Genomic DNA, 22,944 nt, shown 5'->3' on the forward strand with positions numbered 1-22,944 from the left:
AAGGCAGGAGAATTGCTCAAACCTGGGAGGCAGAGGGTGCAGTGAGCCAAGATCATGCCATTGCACTCCAGCCTGGCCAACAAGAGCGAAGCTCCATCTCCAAAAAAAAAGCTTTCTTTTTAAAATTATTTATTTATTTATTATTCTTTTCTAGAGAGGAGATCTCCCTATGTTACCCAGGCTGGTCTCGAACTCCTGGGCTCAAGTGATCCACCCGCCTTGACCTCCCAAAATGCTGGGATTATAAGTGTGAGCCACTACATCTGGCCTGATTAAATGTTTTAACTTTTCATTTACCTATTTGGACCTGGTATAAAGACAGCTGTAGATTTATTAAAGCAGTATAGTCTGAAAAGACTGTAGGAAACTAGATTTATACCGACCACAGACAGCGCAGCACAGGCCGAGGCAGTTCCTGGTCATAGAAGCGTGAGGAAACAGACAGCAACACCCAAATACAGATGGCTCCTGATAATTGACCGGCTCCTTTCCAAGTGGCCAAAAGTTATTTCCGGAATGGAGCACAAAGCAAACCATCTGCTAAGGTTTTGGGAGAGGCTGCAGTTGGTCATACATGGAGAAGAACACAGCATCCAATCCAGAGCCCTCTCCCCGCCACCTCCTTTATTAAAGGGCTCTCACACTTGGGGCCATTATGTACCTGTTCTAATCGCCCAGGGCCAGGGACCAAACAACTATGGAACAGCCCATATTCCCCAGGACCCTGAAATCATCCAAGCCAGCCAATCCTAAGCCTGCTTACCCTGCGGGGTCCTTCCAGGAGAGCGCAGTAAAGTGGATTAGGCCCAGCTCAAGTTCAGCCACAGGACCTACCAGAAGTCTCCCAACCCCCAGGCTGACAGCAGGGTGGGGGTGGGGTAGGGGTGGGGTGGGGATGTGGAATCTCCAGGAAAATGTGGAAGTCTCTTGGAGGAACTGGTTCCTCAGTGGGGAGCCTGCAGGATGGCTGCAGTGACAGAGGGAGGTCTGCCAGCCAGCCCTCTCTTGCCCTGTGTGTCTTCAGGACATGCTACCTTGCTGTCTGTTTTCAGTCACCACAGGGCTGTAGCTTTTCCCCAAAAATTGTTTCAAGGAATAGTGTCTCACATTCCTAGTTATATAATCACACACGTCCTGCAACAGTTAGACAAGGCAAATTAGACAAAGATCATAACACCTCTCAAGTAGCTGTTTAATTTTGCAAAGTCTTGAAGACAGTGAAGCTTTTCCAATATTTTTTAAAACCTGTATCCCAGGTGTAAAGTTCTATTTTGAAATGATTGAAAGGCCAAACTGAAATTTATTTTTTGTAGAGACAAGATCTCACTATGTTGCCTTGCCCAGGCTGGTCTCAAACTTCTGGGCTCAAGTGATCCTCCTGCCTCAGCCTCCCAAAGCACTAGGATTACAAGCGTGAGCCACCGTGCCCAGCCTGAACTGACCTTTGTAAACATAAATCATGCCTTGCCAGGTCAGACAGGTGGACATCTCCCTCACTGACAGGGTCTGTCCCTGGTGGCTGCATTCCCTTCTCCTTTGGTCTGCCCCTCAGCACACTTCACATGTGGGGCAAAACCCAAGGGATAGAAGAATAAGCCATAAAATACAAAAATATATGTATGATGAAACAACATACCTTCATTCTAGATATTCTTTTTTTTTAAGTAGAGACAGGGTCTTGGTATGTTGTCCAGGCTGGTCTTGAACTCCTGGGCTCAAGAGATCCTCCTGCCTCAGCATACCAAAGTGCTAGGATTACAGGCGTGAGCCCCCTTGCCTGGCCTAGATTTTCTGATTGTTAAATTCGAGGTAATGCTTTCCCTCTCTTGCTTCCCACCTTCTATTTCCCTTCTTTCTGCCCCTCCCTGCTTTGCTCATGGCCCGTGCACCTGCACAGGCTGCCTGGTGAGTAACCCAGCTTTGGCCTCACCTTCAAATATTCTTGCATCTCCGCACTCTTTAACTTCCTACATAGTTCATTATGGTTCTACCTTCCATGAATGCCTCTAAAGTGACAAAATCATCTATCCACACCCTGCCCCTCATACAACATTCCATTTATCAGTTTCTGTCATTCTTGGTATCTCTGAGGGTGGCACAAGGGCCCCTGATTAGCTGTCTTACGTGTCCCAACCTATGGTCATCTTTGAACAGTAACCGACCAGTGAGCAGGGTCCCAGCCAGATGGCTTTTCTGACCCCAGGGCTTCCTTTTCTTTCCCATTCAGCTTGGGGTGCCCTTCCTTCTTCTCCCCCTTCTCCCTCAGTCCACAACCATCCTCAAGACCCATGGAGGATTGGTCACTGGGAACGAAACATGATGTCCCTCCCTGGGCACACTTTCCCTTCCTCCTTCTGTCAGCCTCAAAGCTGGTCTCATGGCAGCCCTCCCTGCTCCAAGGAGATTCTGTTCCATAGCACATGCAAGAGACGCCACTGCAGCTCCTGTGATACGATGACCAGATGTGACAGAAAGTCCCAATTGTTTCTTTTAAAATTTTATTTATGGGCAGGTGTGGTGGCTCACACCTGTAATCCCAGAATTTTGGGAGGCCGAGGCAGGCAGATCATCTTAGTTCAGAGGTTCGAGACCAGCCTGGCCAACATGGAGAAACTCCGTCTCTACCAAAAATATAAAAATTAGCTGAGTGTGGTGGCACACGCCTGTAGTCCCAGCTATTGGGAGGCTGAGGCAGGAGAATCGCTTGAACCTGGGAGGCAGAGGTTGCAGTGATCCGAGATTGTGACACTGCACTCCAGCCTGGGCGACAGGGTGAGACTCCATCTCCAAAAGAAAATCATAACAATAATAAAATAAAATTTTTATTTATTTATCTATTTATTTGTTGAGACAGGGTCTTACTCTATTGCCCAGGTTAGCATGATCATAGCTCAATGCAGCCTCAAACTCCTAGGCTCACTAATGTAAAATTTTCTGTTTGCCAAATGCTAACTCTCATTTGAGAAATTATGGCCACTTGTCCAGTACAGAACAGAATGAAAGGCTGCTATTAACACCCATAAGATTAAATCTGATTTTGTACTTTTTAGGGTCTAAGTAAATGTCCAGTGGCAAAAGAAGAAAGAGGGAGAATCAGAGTTACGACAATTTTACAATTTGACCTCTTGTACTTGCTAGAGACTCTTTTTTTTTTTTTTTTTTTTGGAGACAGAGTTCTGCTCTTGTTGCCCAGGCTGCAGTGCAATGGCACAATCTCAGCTCACTGCAACCTCTGCCTCCCGGGTTCAAGCGATTCTCCTGCCTCAGCCTCCTGAGTAACTGGGACTACAAGCATGCTCCACCACACCCGGCTAATTTTGTATTTTTAGTAGAGACGGGGTGTCTCCATGTTGGTCAGGCTGGTCTCGAACTCCCAACCTCAGATGATCTGCCCACCTCGGCCTCCCAAAGTGCTGGGATTACAGGCGCGAGCCACCTCGCCCAGCCTAGAGAATCTTGAAAAACTAAGTAGACTGTGATTTAGGAGAAAACCCCAAGCTGTGACACCAAACTGTCCACCACATGAACAGAGAGAACAGAAACTGGTCAGGAGCTAACCACACAGAGTGAACAGCAAGACCTTTTTTTTTTTTTTTAGACAGAGGCTTGCTATGTTGCCCAGGCTAAAGTGCAGAGGCGCAATCTCGGCTCAGTGCAACCTCCGCCTCCCGGGTTCAGGCGATTCTCCTGCCTCAGCCTCCCGAGTAGCTGAGACTGCAGGCGCATGCCACCATGCTCGGCGAATTTTTTTTTTTTTTTTGAGACGGAGTCTCGCTCTTTCGCCCAGGCTGGAGTGCAGTGGTGCGATCTCCGCTCACTGCAAGCTCCGCCTCCCGGGTTCACGCCATTCTCCTGCCTCAGCCTCCCAAGTAGCTGGGAGTATAGGAGCCCGCCACCACGCCCGGCTAATTTTTTTTTTTTTTTGTATTTTTAGTAGAGACGGGGTTTCACCATGTTAGCCAGGATGGTCTCGATCTCCTGACCTCGTGATCCACCCGCCTCGGCCTCCCAAAGTGATGGGATTACAGGCATGAGCCATCGTGCCCGGCCTCGGCTAATTTTTATATTTTTCAGTAGAGACGAAGCTTCACCGTGTTATCCGGGATGGTCTCAATCTCCTGACCTCATGATGTGCCCACCTCGGCCTCCCAAAGTGCTGAGATTACAGGTGTGAGCCACTGCCCCCGGCCTGACCCTTTCGTTTTCTCACTGATGCATTCACTCTTTTGTTCAACCCTTATTGAGTTCACGCTATGTGTTCGAAAGTTCTGAGCCCTTGGGGAATGCAGAGTGAACAAGACATTCTCCTTGCCCTCCAGAAGTTAAATATAGCAGAGAAAGTGGGTACAGTCGGAAATTATTCTCTCTCTTGTTTCTTTTTTTTTTTTTTTTTTTTTTTTTTTTTTTTTTGAGATGGAGTCTTACTCTGTTGCCTGGTTAATTTTTGTGTTTTTAGTAGAGATGGGGTTTTGCCATGTTGGCCAGGCTGGTCTCGAACTCCTGACCTCAGGTGATCCGCCCGCCTCGGCCTCCCAAAGTGCTGGGATTGCAGGCATGAGTGATCGTGTCTGGCAGTTGGCTAATTTTTCTTTTTTGGCGCAGTCTCAGCTCACTGCAACCTCTTCCTCCCGGTTTCAAGCGATTCTCTTGCCTCAGCCTCCTGAGTAGCTGGGATTACAGGCAAGCCCCACCACACCCAGCTAATTTTTGTATTTTTAGTAGAGACATGTTTTCACCATGTTGATCAGGCTGGTCTCGAACTCCTGGCCTTGTGATCTGCCCGCCTCGGCCTCCCAAAGTGCTAGGATTACAGGCTTGAGCTACCACGCCTGGCCTAATTTAAAAATTTTTTTTGCAGAGCTGGGGTCTTGCTATGTTGACCAAGGTGGTCTCAAACTCCTGGACTCAAGTGATTCTCCCACCTTGGCCTCCCAGAACACATTACAAGCATAAGCCACTGCACCTAGCCAAAAAACTCTTTGTCTCCTGATCTGTTGCCCTCATTATACCTAAATAAAAATGAAACCTGGCCAGGTGCAGTTGATCACAACTGTAATCCCAGCACTTTAGGAGGCTGAGGTGAGAGGATTGCTTGAGTCCAGGAGTTGGAGACCAGCCTGGGCAACATGGCAAAACCCCATCTCTACAAAAAATACAAAAATTAGCCAGGCATGGTGGAGTATGCCTTGGAGTCCCAGCTACTCAGGAGGCTGAGGCTAGAAGATCACTTGAGCCTGGGAGGCAGAGGCTGCAGTGAGCCATGATTGTGCTACTGCACTCCAGCCTAGGTGACAGACGGAGACTCTGTCTCTAAATAAATAAATAAATAAATAAATAAATCCTATTTTAAAACGCTATCACCCTTTAATACTTTCTACACAATTCCTACAAAACCACAGCACAAGGATAAAAATTGGGTAATTAACACTGATGTATTACTTCCATCTAATCTTCAGATACCCTTTAGGTTTTGCCAGTTGTCCCAACCATGTCCTTTAGAGCAAGACTTCCAGACCAGAGTCAGGCACTGCATTGAGCGAAGATCTCTTCAGTATCATTTAGACTAGGACAGTTCCTGGGACCTTGACCCTTTGGGAGATTACAGGTCAGTTATTTTGAAGAAAGCCCCTCACTCAGGCATGTCTGATGCTTCTTCTTATGATTGACTCAGGCTCTGCTTCCTTGGTGATGCCATGTCTTTCTGTGTGTCCTAGAAGATGGTAGCAATACCAGTTTGTCTGATGATTATTTTGACCCCTTGAAATTGATGTCTGCCAGGTTTTTCCACTGAATGGTTAACTCTTTTCCCCTTTATAAGTAAGTATTTTCTGAAGAGAAGCTTTGAAAGTAGGTAAGTATTCTGTTCCTCATCAAGCTTCCCATTTAAATGTCAGCACAGGCCAGGCGCGGTGGCTCATGCATGTAATCCCAGCACTTTGGGAGGCCAAGACAGGCAGATCATTGGAGACCAGGAGTTGGAGACCAGCCTGGGCAACATAGCGAGACCCCTGTCTCTACTGAAAATAAAAAAAAATTAGCCAGGCATGGCACTGCGTGCCTGCAATCCCATCTACTCCAGAGACTGAGGCATGAGAATCTCTTGAACCTGGGAGGCGGAGGTTGCAGTGAGCCAAGATCGCGCCACTGTACTCCAGCCTGGGCGACAGAGCAAAACTCTGTCTCTAAATAAATAAATAAATAGAAGTAAATGTCAGCATAGACTTATGATTTGTATTTTCTTCTACAGGTTACACTCCATTATAATTTGCTACTTACATTATTTTATAATTTAACCAAAGCTGGTTAAATTGACCCAGCTTTGGCAAGTGGGAGCTGTTTTAGGGTGGCCCTGGTATGCTTTTGGGACTGTTCCCATCATGTTTTGAGTCCTCACTTTCAGCCTCAACTGGGTGTTCCAAGCTCATCTTGTACCTTCCTGGCTCCAGCCCTAGCATTGGCCTCTTCCCCAGGGAGTCCTGTATCTTCTTAGAAGTCAAGACCTGGGCACTGGGTGTTCATTTTGATTGAGGTGCAGCATCTCCTAGGGCCTCCTTGTGAGCAGAGGGAGGGTGTATCTGTACATGCACTACATTTACAGTTGTGTCTCCATCTGTGTATTTCTCCCTAACGTGATTTTTATCCTGGAAGAAGGACATGATAGGGGAGATGCTGCCACTGGATTTGGAATCCTGTGCATTTAGTTCTTTCCTGGTTTTTTGACTGTTTATGGGTTGGTTGGCATATTGGTTTCTAGGGCTGCCACAGCAAAGTATCGCAGACTGGGCCATTTCTCCAAATACGGTCACATTCCAAGGTACCGGGGGTTAGACTTCAACATAGGAATTTTAGTCAGACATTACTCAGCTTATAACATTTGGTTTACCAGAAAAATCAGCACGCAATTTGGCAAAAGTCTGTGTGTTCTAAATCCAGAGGATCTAGGCTTAAAAGAAGCAAACAATAACAAAAATTAAGAAACAAACAAGATTATGATTCCCACCCACCCCGATGAGTGGGGAGCCCAGTCTAAACTGTGCAATGGGTCGAGCTCACCCTCAATTCATGACCTCTTTCCCTTCCAGGACATCCTCAGGCCAGCGGCGGCTTTATTTACCATAGTATGTATAATGTGGTTATAGTCAACTTATAATTTAAAATTTTACTTTTAGCCAGGCACGGTAGCTCACACCTATAATCCCAGAACGTTGGGAGGCTGAGGCAGGCAGATCGCTTGAGCTCAGGAGTTTGAGACCAGCCTGGGCAACTGAAAATAAAAAAATTAGTTGGGCATGGTGGTGCACACCTGTAGTCCTGGCTACCTGGGGGGCTGAGGTGGGATGATTGCTTGAGCCCAGGAGGTAGATGTTGTAGTCAGCCATGATCACACCACTGCACTTCAGCCTGGGCAAAAGAGTGAAACCCTGTCTCAAAAAATATAAATAAATAAATAAATAAATAAATTTAATATCCTGAAAAGTGTCCTTTTATAATTTGTTAATTTATTAAAAATTTATTACTTTGACCCTCAAGCTAAGCAGATACAGTACTGAGAGAGTTCAAGTTCTCAAAAATTGTCTTCTTTGTTTCACAGTATTGCCAGTTCTACATTTAATCCAAAGTTTCACTTTTAAAAAAAACATTTAAACCAGATCAGAAACAAAATTTCTTCTTCATTTATTTTCATCTGACTTTTTTTAGAAACTAGTATTCATTAGACTGAAACTTGTCAGCAACCTCAAAGTCAACCAGAAAGTTATTTTTAGAAAAAAAATTATCTTCTAATGAATTTATAGCTTGATTTGATGGTTAACCAGATACTTTGTTTCTTTTCTTTCCTAGTCTCTCTTTTCTCCTTGTGTCACAGTGTTTGAAAAAGACCAAAGAGTATTCCCTCCCGCTTGGGTTTCTGTATCCTAAGGAGGCAATATGTAGGGTAGAGAATGTTACCCTATAACATTATATTATATAATGTTATAAAGGCAGCTGCAGAGGTGTCTTGTTTGGGGATGTCACCACATTCATTTGCATTTCACACTGGATAACACAAGTGTGCAAGTGCGTTATTTGATCTTCTGGCCAAAGCTAATTTTTGTTTGTCAGGACAGATTTTTCACAAAGTTTCTGTGCATCAGGACAGCTGACCAAGCTGGGGGTGGGGTGGGATGGGGGAGTGCTCAGTCGATGAGCTGGGCTGTGAGCTGGGCTGTGAGCTGCGCTCTCACCTGCCAGCTGTGTTGTTAGCGGTAAGTCGCTCAATCTCACCGACATTCCATTTCCTCTGCTACAAAACGGGGATCATTTCTACCTGTCAGAGCACTTGGCACACAGCAAACATTCAACAATAACTTCACGTTGAATAAATATGGGAATGAAAAAGAGATAATGTATGCAAATACTTAGGCACCTTGCCTCTAGGATGCACCACGTCTTCTTGCTGTGTCCTCACTTGGCAGAAAGAGGGAGGGACAGAGCTCTGAGGTCTCTTTCTTTTCTTTTCTTTCTTTCTTTTTTTTTTCTGAAGCAAGGTCTTGTTCTGTCACCCAGGTAGGAGAGCAGTGGCATAATCACAGCTCACTGCAGCCTCGACCTCCTGGGCTCAAGCAATCCTCCTGCCTCATTTTATGATTTTGCTAAAGAGACAAGGTCTCATTATGTTGCCCAGGCTGGGCTTGAACTCCTGGGATCAAGTAATCCTTCTGCCTCGGCCTCCCAAAGTACTGGGATTGCAGGAGTGAGCCACTGCACCTAGTGAGGTCTCTTTCATCAGGGCACAAATCCCATTGATGAGGGCTCCACCCTCATTACCTAATCACCTTCCCAGACCCCACCTCCTAATACCATTACACTGGGATTAGGATTTCAATATATGAGCTTTGAGACAACACAAACATTCAGTCCATAACAATAGATAAAAGATAAAGTAACTGCTATAAGAGCATAAGGTAGAAATTGGAGGAACTACAGTCCATTTCCTGTGGACAAACACTCCCCTATCCTTATCCTGATATGATAAGTCACACAGCTGTCATTCTTTCTTTTTATTTCATTTTGCACATAGGGCTGATGTGGAGTTGTGGAGCCGGACTCTTTGTCCTGCAGTTGTATTTGCATTTCCTCCCCCCATCAGTGAGCCGCCCCTCACCTGCCATGGCTGGAAGACAAAGTCTGAGTGGACAACACTCCACCCAAGATGGGCAGCGAGTGCCATCCCACGTGAATAGAAGGGCATTTCCTTCCCTTCTGGAGTTCCTTGAGTATGAGTTATATTGAGTATTATTCCACGCAGACTGGAGGCATTCAGACTCTGAGGCTGAATTAGACACAGTAGGAATGGTTTGAAAGGTTGAAAACAGAATGCAAAGTTCTTTTCTCTACCCAAGTGAACCATTCCTTGCAAGTCCCTGTATTTTCTCCTCTTCCCTTCTACCTCCTCTCCTTCTCCTTGGAGAAGTTCCCATGAGCCAAGCTACGTTAAGTCCTTTATGTGTAGTATCTAATTTAATCCTCAGGCCAGTCTTATGAACCCCAACCCCATGAAATCCAAACCCTCAATGCCCAGGAATAGTGCAACCCTAGTGATGCCCCACGATGATTCTGATAATCAGTCCCCTCCCTGCCCCTGCCAGCCACCAGCAGTGACTCTCCACTGCTCATTAAATGGCATGTCAACTCCTTGCCTCCATATCGAAGATTCTGCACAATCTGGCCTCCCACCTGTCACCTTTATTTTCTAATTTCACCTCAATCCTTTCCCATGGCTGGCCCACTTTTCAAAACTTCTTTCCCAGACATTACACTCCACACACACACACACACACACACACATCCTTACACACATACACTGGTATCTGCATGCACTCAAACCTACATATACTCATATAACACCTCCCACATACATCCTTGCATACCAACACTCCTGCATACACACATACAAACACCCATACACACAACACAGCCCTGCACACACACACTCTTACCCACACAGGTATTCTACATACACCTATCTGTGTGTGTATATATAGATCCCTGTATGCACACTCCATACACACAGCTCTGCACACGTACCTGTATTTGCACACAAAATACCATATACCTACACACATACAAATACCATCCCTACACCCCTAAACACACACTCTACATACACACACATACCTGTACAGATACACACAAACACACACACACAAATATGCCAATATTTGTTTGCGTAAGGATGAAAAATGGAAGAAACTAGGGCCAAATATTATCATTTAACAATCCCAGTGACTAAGGGAAATCTTTCTTTGTTAAATTGTTTGTTTCTTTTTCTTTTTTTAAGAGTTGTTTGGCAATAAATGTACACTGAAAGGAAAAAGATTGTTTGAGCTAAGGTAATTGGGAAGCATTTATGCAGAGGAGACATTTTAGGCTCCCTAAATAAGATGGTGTAAACCAATATTAAAAAAACAAAAAAGAGGCTGGGCACAGTGGCTCACATCTATAATCCCAGCACTTTGGGAGGCCAAGGTGGGCAGATCACTTGAGGTCAGTAGTTTGAGACCAGCCTGGCGAAACCTTGTCTGTACTAAAAAAAAAATTAGCCAGGCGTGGTGGCGTGTGCCTGTAATCCCAGCTACTTGGGAGGCTGAGGCAGGAAAATCACTTGAACCTGGGAGGTGGAGGTTGCAGTGAGCCAAGATCTCACCACAGCGCTTCAGCCTGGGCAACAGAATGAGATTCCCTTTCAAAAAAAAAAAAAAAAAAAAAAGAAAGGGAAGAGGGAAGGGGAGGGGAGAGGGAGGGGAGGGAAGAGGAGGGGAGGGGAGGGGAGGGAAGAAAGCAGCCCAGCACAATGGCTGACACCTGTAATCCCAGCATTTCACAGGAGGATCACTTGAAGCCAGGAGTTTGAGACCAGTCTGGGCAACATAGGGAGACACTGTCTCTACAAAAAAACAAAACAGCAGCAAATTAAATTAAATTAAATTAAATTAAATTAAAAGTAAACAAAAATAGCTGGGTGTGGTAGTGCACACCTGTAGTCCCAGCTACTCAGGAGGCTAAGCCAGACGATCGCTTGAGCCCGGGAGTTGGAGGCTGCAGTGAGCTATGATTGCACCACTGCACTTCAGTCTGGGCAACAGAGCAAGGTCCTGTCTCTGAAAAAAAAGAAAAAAAAAAAAAAAGAGGAAGATAACAGATGTATGTGTTCTTCATTTTATTTTATTTTTTTTAAAGGATTCAGAAAACTGAATGCATGGAATTTGTTTTGCTTTATCACAATGTGAAAGTGTTGCCATTCCTTTTCATGTGAAGCTGCTCTTATTATTATTATTAGATTACTGATGAGTTTTTGCAATGTATCACTTTTGTATGCCTCAAGGCTAAAGAGGTTTTTCAATAGAGCGAGTGCTACCCCGACTTTGCCAAACAATGGTAAAATATATCAATTTAATCAAGAGACATCTTCCTCATATCATTTATTATCATCTACTTAAGAAGGGGTAATTACGAGAGTTTCTGAGAGTTCTGAGACAAGGCTTGACTGGATGCTGCATATACTTTCTGAGTTATCATTGCATAGAATTAACTTCTCACTTCAAAAAGAATTATAGCAGACACCTTTATATTTGGACAAATATAACTTGTTATCCTCAAATCTATGTGTTTAATATTTGTGAAGAGAAAAGTACCATGCACAATAAAACCATTTCCGACGTGTCAAGTTTTATAGTGAGTCACGGGTCTGTCTACTCAGATAAATGCAACAGGACATCCTGTAGTCACTGTGCAGTTTTTCCAATGCTTCTAATTTTTTCTTTTGGCCCTGCATGAGATGCAAAGGCAACCACATTTTAGCCAGAGACTAAAACATTATAATTATAGTTGCAATTTTGCACAAAAAGAAAGAATTTTAAAGGCACTGTTGAAGGATACTATTTCTGATAAAATCCCCACAAACTAGATTCTTATTTTAGAGTACAAATCCTCTTTTTATTGATTTTTTGTTCATTTGTACTCTCCTCACCTCTCACTCCCACTCTTTATTACTATTATTTTTGAGATAGAGTCTCACTCTGTCACCCAGGATGGAGTGCAGTGGCATGATCTTGGCTTACTGCAACCTCTGCCTCCTGGGTTCAAGCAATTCTCCTGCCTCAGCCTTCTGAGTAGCTGCAACTACAGGTGCGCACCACCACGCCTGGCTAATTTTTGTATTTTTAGTAGAGATGGGGTTTCACCATGTTGGCCAGGCTGGTCTCAAACTCCTAACCTCAGGTGATCTACCCGCCTTGGCTTCCCAAAGTGCTGGGATTACAGGAGTGAGCCACTGCATCTGGCCTCACACCCACTCTTGACATTGGTTTTGGCTATTACTTTTTGTTTTTAATGGGAAAATAGGTACTTCTCTAAAAAGCTAAAAGGTATATACTTTTGTTTTGGTAACATGCTATTTTACTCAGAGTTCTCATATCGATTTTGAAATGATTTTCTGTTTCTTCCCAATAGAATGGTGAGAGAATCATCAGATAAATAGGCAACAGCTTACTGGGCTACCAGCCAAAATGGTAGAGGATTTGCAAGAATAGGACAAAAGTCAGCTAATATGTATAGAAAGAAGAAATAATTAACAAATTAATGAATTATTATTTTGGTTTTGCTTAAAGAATTAAATTTGTGGTTTCTTTAGCTACTGATGATGATAGAGACTATTAGAAAACATTAACAAATTAGGTTGCACTTCACTTTCACAAGTGTTCTCAAATTTCTTAAGCATTTTATTTCATACCAGAAAGTTACATTCACCACTCTAATCCATAGGACAAAGGATGAATGCGTAATCAGTTCACTGTGATTAAACATTTGACTGTTGATATTAATATATTACACAAAGGCAATACATGAATTTGAGAATTATTTTTTCCTGACAATTACTGGCTGTGTGATATTTGGCAAGTTACTTCTCTGAGCTTTACTTCCTCATCTGCAACCTAGGAATTAACAATACCAATTACAAATCATTGTGTGAGAAGAAAATACAACAACATAGAGCAAGTATTGTGGTTGGCACGTAATGAGAAAAAGCAAGCATGTGGTAACTGGAGGATCATGAGCTCTGGGGCCAAAAAGGCATTGGTGGCTCACGCCTGTAAACCCAGCACTTTAGAAGGCCAAGGTGGCAGGACAGCTTGAGCCCAGGAGCTTGAGACCAGACTGAGCAACATAGCAAGACCCTGCCTCTACAAAAATGAGCCAGGCATGGTGGCACATGCATGTAGTCCTAGCTACTTAGGAACCTGAGCAGGAGGACTGCTTGAGCCAAGGAGTTGAAGGTTGCAGCAAACCAGTCATCATGCCACTGCACTCCAGCCTGTGCAACAGGGCAAGATCCTTTGTCTCTTTTTTTTTTTTTTTTTTTTTGAGACAGGGTCTCACTCTGTCACCCAGGCTGGAGTGCAGTGGCATGATCACAGCTCACTGCAGCCTCGCCCTCCCAGGCTCAAGTAGTTCTCCCACCTCAGCCTCCTGGGTAGCCGGACTGCAGGTGCACGCCAATATGCCTAGCTAATTTTTTGTATTTTTAGTAGAGACAGAGTTTCACCATGTTGCCAAGGCTGGGATCCTGTCGCTTTAAAAAAAAAAAAAAAAAAGCTGGGGTGGTGGCTCATGCCTCTAATCCCAGCACTTTGGGAGGCCGAGGCGGGTGGATCACGAGGACAGGAGTTCGAGACCAGCCTGACCAATGTGCTGAAACCCTGTCTCTACTAAAATACAAAAATGAGAGAGGCGTGGTGGCACACACCTGTAATCCCAGCTACTCGGGAGGCTGAGACAGGAGAATTGCTTGAATGCAGGAGGGGGAGGTTGCAGTGAGCCGAGATCTCACCATTGTACTCCAGCCTGGGTGACAGGGCGAGACTCCGTCTCAAAAAAAAAAAAAAAAAAAAAAAAAGGCTATATTCCATCCCAGAACAACAGATTTGCTAGTTTAATGATATCAGATGAGGATATTTTACATCTCTGCACCTCAATTTCTTTATAGTGAGAAGAAACAAAAAATGAGCATGTGAAGCACCCAGTATCCACCTAGCTGTGGCGGCAGCTGCTGTATTCCTTCTCCTGCACTTTCTTGGCTCTCTGATTCTCTAGCTATGATATTAAAGTGAAAAATGGCAACAAAACTTGACTATTTTTATTGGAAAGAAAAAAAGTTGTAGTATTATCATACAGAGATTATCTCAGTCTGTGAGAGGAACCACAGTATCCCCCCAAATAAATCATAGCTTCATACAGATGAAGCTTATATTAAAAAGAGGTGACATCTAAGAGCTTTGTGTGGCAAATGCAGAATAATTATGTACAGAAAGGGTCTCTGATATTTGTAGCTTCCTTTTTTTCCTTTTCTTTCTTTCTTTCTTTCTTTTTCTTTTCTTTCTTTCTTTTTTTTTTTTTTTCAGGGTCTTGCTCTGACACCCAGGCTAGAGTGCAGTGGTGTGACCTCGGCTCACTGCAATCTCCACTTCCTGGACTCAAGTGATCCTCCCACCTCAGCCGCCCAAGTAGCTTGCACTACAGGCCTGTGCCACCACACCTGGCTAATTTTTCTATTTTTAGTAGACATGGGTTTTGCCATATTGCCCGGGCTGGTCTTGAACTTCTGGGCTTAAGGGATCCTCCCACCTCGGCCTCCTGAGTACAAATACTGGGATTACAGACGTGAACCACACAGCCTGGCTGATATTTGTAGCTTTCACTTACTTCCATTTTATCACCAACCCTATAGCTAGTTATTAGCCAATTCAACATTGTTTATGTTGGCTAGGCCACCGTTCGATTAGTACAATGCCAGGCATGCAAAATGTGTAAATTAATGAAAAAGCTGGAAACAATCCAATTTTCTGAAAACATGTAGTGTCTTGGAATTCTCTGCTTCTTGACAGAAGAGCTTTGCCAATTACTGCCTCGGACTTAAAACCTACTGCTCAGAAACTTAGTCTGAAGCCTCCAGCTATTTCCAATAGAGCCTTCTCAGGGGTCCCCATTTCTTATTCCTGTTTTCACACTTAAGTGACACATGTATCATCACACGTGGATGTATATGTGTATATCTATATATACATACATAGTACGGCCTCTTTAATTTATTTTAATACATTGTCCTAAAATTTGAATTTTTTCCCCTCAATCTGTGTTTAGCATAAGGTATTTGATTACTATAGCTTATTTGATTAGTTCTCAATCACTTCCTGAACCCATCTCTCTGGGACACCTTTCTCTTAGGGTTGAAAACTGGGTACTGCCAAAGGGATAAGTTAAAATTGAAAAATACTCTCTTACAACTATTTGCACTTTATCAGAAATGTGCCTTATTCAGCCATATATTTTAGCAGTATTCTAAGTTTTCAGGTTCAGATCACAAAATATTCTTCAAGGAACTTCAGAAGATTTCATATTAGTTTTCTAGTCCCTGTAAGATTTTCTTTTGTTTAGCACGGGTATCTAGTTGGAATGGCTCATAAAGGATGGTGGAGGTTTAAGTTTCTTCATCCTGGCAATCTTCTTACCCCTGTTTTTGTATGCAGATGCCCCTCAAGTGTTTTTCCTTATTGAAAAGCAGCCTCCGAATTGGCCTAAGCAAAATTACTGCTTTACACTGCCCAGTTCATTGCTCCAGGCCACAGTGAATCATTTTCTTAGGTAAAATGCCCTGAACTGGCAACGAAAGTCCTCACACTCAGTGCTCCTCTAAGAAGTATAGCATTTGAGACCTGGAGGCTACTACAGATGCCATCCGGACCAACCCCACCTCTTAAAAATGAGCAAATCTGGGTTTCACAGCTAATACATGGTGGAGCTAGGGCCAGCACTGACATCTTATAATTCCCATACAATATTCTTTTACTCAGAGAAAGGTTATTTTTGTGGCTAACTGACACCCTAGAGAACTTAGCCTTTAATCAATTTATAAAACCATAAAATTATTTTGTTTATAAAATTAATCTTTAATACATTGAAAAATGCATTCATCTAACAGACATTCACTGGACACCTTTGTGCCTGGCACATGAATGTAAAGGTGGGCAAGGGTCTGTCCTCAACTTTAAAAGCTCAGGATCCTCTTGGATGTGCCTGTGAAACCCTGACTTGGGATGTGGCCATGTGCCATGTGCATGTGAGATAAAGAGATGACAGATGAGGTGGCTCATCTTTGAACGATGGCACAGAGACTGCTGGGAAGCACCCTGGTTCTGGCTCAGGAGGCCTGAATTGAGGCGCAGCTCCTCACTCACCAGCTATGTGACCTTGAGCAAGTCTTATCATTTCATCCGTAAAATGAGGTACAGAGTAGCCACACTGGTATGGCTTTGAGGATTAAATGACATACATGTAATGCCCCTTGGATGATACCTATCACACAATAAATGTTAGTTACTTTCTCCTTTGTTGAAAAACTGGGTGGAAATCACATCCACCCTCTCGGCCTTGTAGATTTATCAAAATTATTGAAATTATACATTCTAAAATAATTTGTAAAATATTAGTCTCTTTTACCCCAATATTATTACAACCACCATCTTACTCCTTGTTTCTTTCCAGCCCAAGCATTCCAACCACTTAAACAAAATCCATCTGTGTGGCCCCAACTAGCCTTAAAGCCCACCAAGACCAGAAAAAGTAAGAGGTAGGAGTTTAAACCAAGTCAGAAGTTGTGTTTCTATGTTCCTGACCGTATCTCTATTGGTCCAGTCAATTTTTCATTTACTAAGCTCCAACACAGATTACATAGTAATTGCAATTCATCATCAGTCTACTTTTGTCAAGATTTTATTTTTGTTTTATTTCTCAGGGAGCTTATTCAAAGATTGGCCTATATTTATAATAAAAATACATTTAGCATTAAGTACAATACTTTTGTACTATGTTGAACCATGTACATTTGCCAATGTTCAATTATTTTTAACCTGTAAAAGTGGCAGTCGTGGTGCTTGTCCTGAGCCGAATGAGCTCAGTCCCTGAGGCATGTCATGGAAGCTCTTGGAATCTCAGGTTCTCATGCCCAACAAGAGAAGCTGGCACGAATGTGTTCCATTCTTGGAGCTTACAAGAAGAACCCTGATCCCATTCCCTACATCATAAAAGGCCCTGCTCTGCGTAGGCCCTCCTGTCAGGAGAGAAGTCTGTGGATTTGTGTTCTTCTGAAGCTCATGAACCTTCCCAGGCCATGCTCTATGCACCACAAACCCCAAAGTCCCTGCCCATGTGTTCGTGGGCAGACCAGGTATTTTGTAGATGAGATTAACATTTAATTCAGTAAATATTAAGCAAGGCAGATTACCCTGCATAACGTGCGTGGGTACAATCCAATCAGCTAAAGGTTTTAAGAGAAAAAGACTGAGGTTCTATGAAGAAGAGGGAATTCTGTTAGTAGACTGCCTCTGAACTTGAGTTGCCACATCAACTCAGCCTTGGGTCTCCAGCGTGCTAGCCTGCCTGGTAGATTCCAGACTCACTACTCCCAAAATCACATGAGTCAATTCCTTAGAATAAATCTCTCTCTTTTGAATAGAGATATCTCCTATGGATTCTGTTTCTCTGGAGAGCCTTGACCAATAAAAAGGTACATTTAAGGCTGGGGGCAGTGGCTCATGCCTGTAATCCCAGCACTTTGGGAGGCCAAGGCAGGCAGATCACTTGAGCCCAGGAGTTGGAGACTAGCCTGGGCAACATGGTGAAACCCAGTTTCTGCAAAAAATATAAAAATTAGCTGGGCCTAGTGATGTGTGACATGCACCTGTAGTCCCAGCTACTTGGGAGGCTGAGGTGGGAGAATCACTTAAGCCCAGGAGGTTGAGTCTGCAGTGAGCAGTGATTGCACCACTGTACTCCAGCCTGGGCAATGGGCGTGAGACTCCATCTCAAAAAAAAAAAAAAAAAAAAAAAAAGGGTACATTTGTCCAAGTAGAAGGATAGACCATATTTTATTTAATACTTTGTCACTTGAAGGCCAGGTGCGATGGCTCATGCCTGTACCCAGCATTTTGGGAGGCCGAGGCAGGTGGATAACCTGAGGTCAGGAGTTCAAGGCCAGCCTGGTCAACATGGTGAAACCCTGTCTCTACTAAAAATACAAAAATTAGCAGGACATGGTGGCAGGCGCCTGTAATCCCAGCTACTCGGGAGGCTGAGGCAGGAGAATCGGACCCAGGAGGTGGAGGCTGCAGTGAGCTGAGATCATGCAAGAGTGAAACTCCGTCTCACAAACCAAACAAAACAAACAAACAACAACAACAAAACCTTTGCCACTTGATATACATAGATGAGACACATGGTACTTGGACCTCCATTTTTACTCTCACAAATCGCCCCGCAAGTATTAGGGTTGAGCCTGAATATTTCCACAGTTCCCACTTTATGGAATACACAGGACCTATGTATGAGTGCTCCCAAGGTAGCTAACATCCCAGAAAGCTCCAGAAGAATCTGTACAATGGAAGGAGATGAGGAGAGGGAGTGTGGCAGCACAGTAGAAAGGCCACAGGCCTGGCCAGCTAAGCCCACAGTCAGATCTTGACTCGATCACTCACTAGCTGTGAGTAACCTGTGTGATCTCGGAAAACTTTCTTAACCCTTCTGTGACTCAGTTGCATTGAAAGTAAGACAGGGTTAATAGCATGTTCCTCAAAGATTACTGTGATTATTATGTGTGTGTGTATAAAATGTACAGAAGTGACTTGCCCAGCCTGTGAGGCAGATTGAAGACTCAATCACCATTAGGTTTTTCACCACAAACCAAGCAAAATATTGCCTCTCTGGGTTCCGACACAGTAGGCGTTTCCCCTTACACCATACTAACCTTTCATTTAGCAAACTCGCTCTGAGTACCTTCTGCTTACGTGCACTGCACTTAATGCTTAGGGTAACAAACAATAATCAAAATGAAACCAAACAGACAGGCCCAGATCCTCATTCCGAAGTTCACCATCTGGTATTAAGAACTCTGTGTAGATAAATAACAATACTAGAATAAAGATATAAACTGACAAGTGTCAACAAGAACTAGACATCACTTTCCATGGGATTTCTTTCTTTCTTTTTTTTTTTTTTTTGGAGTCAGAGTCTCGCTCTGTCACCCAGGCTGGAGTGCAATGACATGATCTTGGCTCACTGCAACCTCCGCCTCCTGGGTTCAAGCGATTCTCCTGCCTCAGCCTCCTGAGTAGCCCTCCTGAGTAGCTGGAATTACAGGCATGCACCACCAAGCCCAACTAAATTTTGTATTTTTTAGTAGAGACGGAGTTTCACCATGTTGGCCAGACTGGTCTTGAACTCCTGACCTCAAGTGATCCACCTGCCTCGGCCTCCCAAAGTGGTGGGATTATAGGTGTGAGCCACAGCGCCTGGCCTTTTATATTTTTTGTAGAGAAGTTTCGCCATATTGCCCAGGCTGGTCTCCAATTCCTGAGCTCAAGGAATCCTCCTGCCTCTGCCTCCCAAAGTGCTGAGATTACAGGTGTAATTCATTGTGCCTGACCTTTCTGTGGGATTTCAAGGAAGGAAGAGATATGCTGTGTCTGCAGAAGGCCTCCTTGGTGAGGTGGCATTTACACTGTCCTTGAAAGATGGGTAAGACCCAGCTGTGTGAGGATGGAGGTCAAGAAAGGCAGTGAGTGAAAACAAAGGCATAAAGGTGTCTGTCGTTGTGGCCTGAGCCACCCCAAAATACTCTCAATATCGTGTATACTCATAGTATTAGCCAACCTCCTACTCCTCCTTCCACCTCCTCCTCCACCTCATGCCATCACTTTTCTCCTTAGATTGGGAACACTGGGCCACTTGGCTACCTTCCCAGCACCTGTGTGAGCTAGATGTGGGTCATTTTATAGATGAGCAAACAGAGTCCTGTTGAGTATAGTTTTTCCAGTAATCACAGGTACAGAAAGAACCTCTTCTGACATCCTTGGGTCATGTAAGCAAGCAATTCAGGTTCAAAATCATATTAGTTCAGTCAAAACTCTCCTGCTGGGTTGGAAGGTAAATGAATACACCTCCCTTTCTGACTTTATGAGTGCAAGTTTTTCCACTTGTAACTTTGCATCCTGTCCACAATCTGATTTGAAGAATCACTAACTAAGAACCAAATACTATATGTCATAGTACAGTTGTATTTTTAGGATAGTGGTATTCTTGGAGCTTAAGAATAACTAATCAAGATAAACAGGACTTCCGTGGAACAGACACACATAAACCATTCAGATCAATGAAAGGACGTGCCCGGAGTCAGAGAAAACCGTAGCCTACCCTGGGATGAGCTTTACCTTGTAGAGTGTGGCTGAGATTTTACTGAGTCACCTGGAGCAATGCTCTGCATTTTCTGGACTTTTCTGGAGGTGGAAGTAAGGAACGCAAAGTGACTATAATGAAGCCATCAAGGTGTCCTTAGCACTGTTGCTGGGCACATGATATCACTAGCTTATGGGTCTGGGAAAACCAGCCAATGATGTTCATATTAAAGCATACCTACACCTCTTCACCCATAATTCAAGCTGTCTTACGGGGTATGAACATCCAGCATTTCTGAATTTAGTTTGGGGTGACGGTGAAACAACAACCAGCTTGGTGGCTCTGAGAGGTCCTATTGATTTCTGTGAAATATCTCTTGTCTTACAGCAATGCTGGCCACATACAAGAAGTGGTAATAACTACATCATACTATGAGGCTTGAGCACTAGGAGGGATTCAGCCAATGCCTCCTGCCGAGCCAAAAACTAGAAGCAGCATTTGAAGCTGCGTTTATTCAAAGGCAACATAGATAGACAGGCCGGGTGCAGTGGCGCATACCTATAGTCCCAGCATTTTGGGAGGCCAAGACAGGTGGATCATTTAAGGTCAGGAGTTAGAGACCAGCCTGGCCAACATGGTGAAACCCCATCTCTACTAAAAATACAAAAATTAGCTGTGTATGGTGGTGCATGCCTATAATCCCAGCTACTCTGAGGCTGAGGCTGTAGAGTCACTTGAGCCTGAGAGGTGAGGTGAGGGTTACAGAGAACCAAGAGCACTCCACCCTGGGTAACAGAGTGAGACTCCATCTCAAAAACAAAAAACACACACACAAAAAAACCCATAGACAGAAACTGAACATCCAAGATGGCCACCAAACCAGACGCATACATACATGAAAACAACATAACATCAAACAAGGCAGACAATGTTACCAGAACATAAAATCATTATTAGTATTACACAAACATCCTCATCTGGCTCCATCATCATCTGATGGCTGTTACCAAACTGTTTTTGTAGAATTGAATATGGGACCCCATCTTGTTCCTGGCACACAGGGGGTGATGAGTGAATGGAAACATAGTCTGGCTCACATGGTCAAGGAATAAATGGAAGGCAATGGCCTTGACTGGACCCTGAAGGGTCCCCGATGGTTCATGATGAAAGGTTACTTTGGACAAGCTCCATCCCCACAGAGTGATGTAAAGCTCAATGAAGGAGGCTGGGTTTGCTGTCATACTGGGAAAGGAGTGCAGGCACCCACACGTGTCACCTCCATGCTCACGATTTAAACTATTTCACTGTCAGCCAGGTGCGGTGGCTCACACTTGTAATCCCAGTACTTTGGGAGGCCAAGGCGGGCAGATCACCTGAGGTCAGGAGTTCGAGACCAGCCTGGCCAACATTGTGAAACCCTGTCTCTATTAAAGATACAAAATTAGCCAAGAATGGTGGTGCACACCTGTAATCCCAGCTACTCGGGAGGCTGAGGCAGGAGAATTGCTTGAACCTGGGAGGCAGAAGTTGCAGTGAGCTGAGATCGTGCCATTGCACTACAGCCTGGGCAAAAAGAGTGAAACTCCATCTCAAAAAATAATAATTGTAATCCCAGCACTTTGGGAGGCCAAGGCAGGCGGGTCACAAAGTCCGTAGTTAGAGACCATCTTGGCTAACACGGTGAAACCCCGTCTCTACTAAAAATACAAAAAAATTGCCTGGGCGTGGTGGCACACGCCTGTAATCCCAGGTACTTGGGAGGCTGAGGCAGGAGAATCCCTTGAACCCGGGAGGTGGAGGTTGCAGTGAGCCAAGAGCGTGCCATTGCACTCCAGCCCAGGTGACACAGTGAGACTACATCTCAAAAAATAAATAAATAACACACACACACACACACACACACAAAACTATTTTGCTGTGATGCCTATGCCAGTGGCCAAGACAGCAGCACATCAGCGAGCACAGTTCCAGGAGCTCTGCTGGTGCCAGGTGGCAGTAATGCATGACATTCCTGCCCACTCTCAGCTGTCTTACGGTGTATGAACATTCAGCTTTTCTGAATTTAGTTTAGGGTGATGATGAAACAACGGCTAGCTTGGTGGCTCTGAGAGGTCTCTATTCACATCAATAGCTGTCTTCTGCTTGACAGCTGGTCCCAGGTGCAGCTTTCAGCAAATCCATCACCTGGGTATATGAGCTGGGACAAAAATACACTTAGCTCCTTCATGGAGATTGACAGTGACATCACTGTGCTACAAGGAGCTTTGTGAGACTGGGTTCAGCTCAAAAAGTTGCCAAACCTACTTGACCATAAATACTTTCTCCATGTAAGACCTGTTTTTTGTTTTTGTTTTTGTTTTGAGATGGAGTCTCACTCTATCACCCAGGCTGGAGTGCAGTGGCGCGATCTCTGCTCACTGCAAGCTCTGCCTCCCGGGTTCACGCCATTCTCCTGCCTCAGCCTCTCGAGTAGTTGGGACTACAGGTGCCCATCACCATGCCCGGCTAATTTTTTTTTATATTTTTAGTAGAGATGGGGTTTCACTGTGTTAGCCAGGATGGTCTCGATCTCCTGACCTCGTGATCTGCCCGCCTCGGCCTCCCAAAGTGCTGGGATTACAGGCGTGAGCCACCGTGCCTGGCCTGTAATACCGGTTAACATTGGATAAGTATTTAAGAAAA

Source organism: Pan paniscus, chromosome 7, assembly GCF_029289425.2.
Source record: "Pan paniscus chromosome 7, NHGRI_mPanPan1-v2.0_pri, whole genome shotgun sequence".
In the NCBI taxonomy this organism is placed as follows: Eukaryota; Metazoa; Chordata; class Mammalia; order Primates; family Hominidae; genus Pan; species Pan paniscus.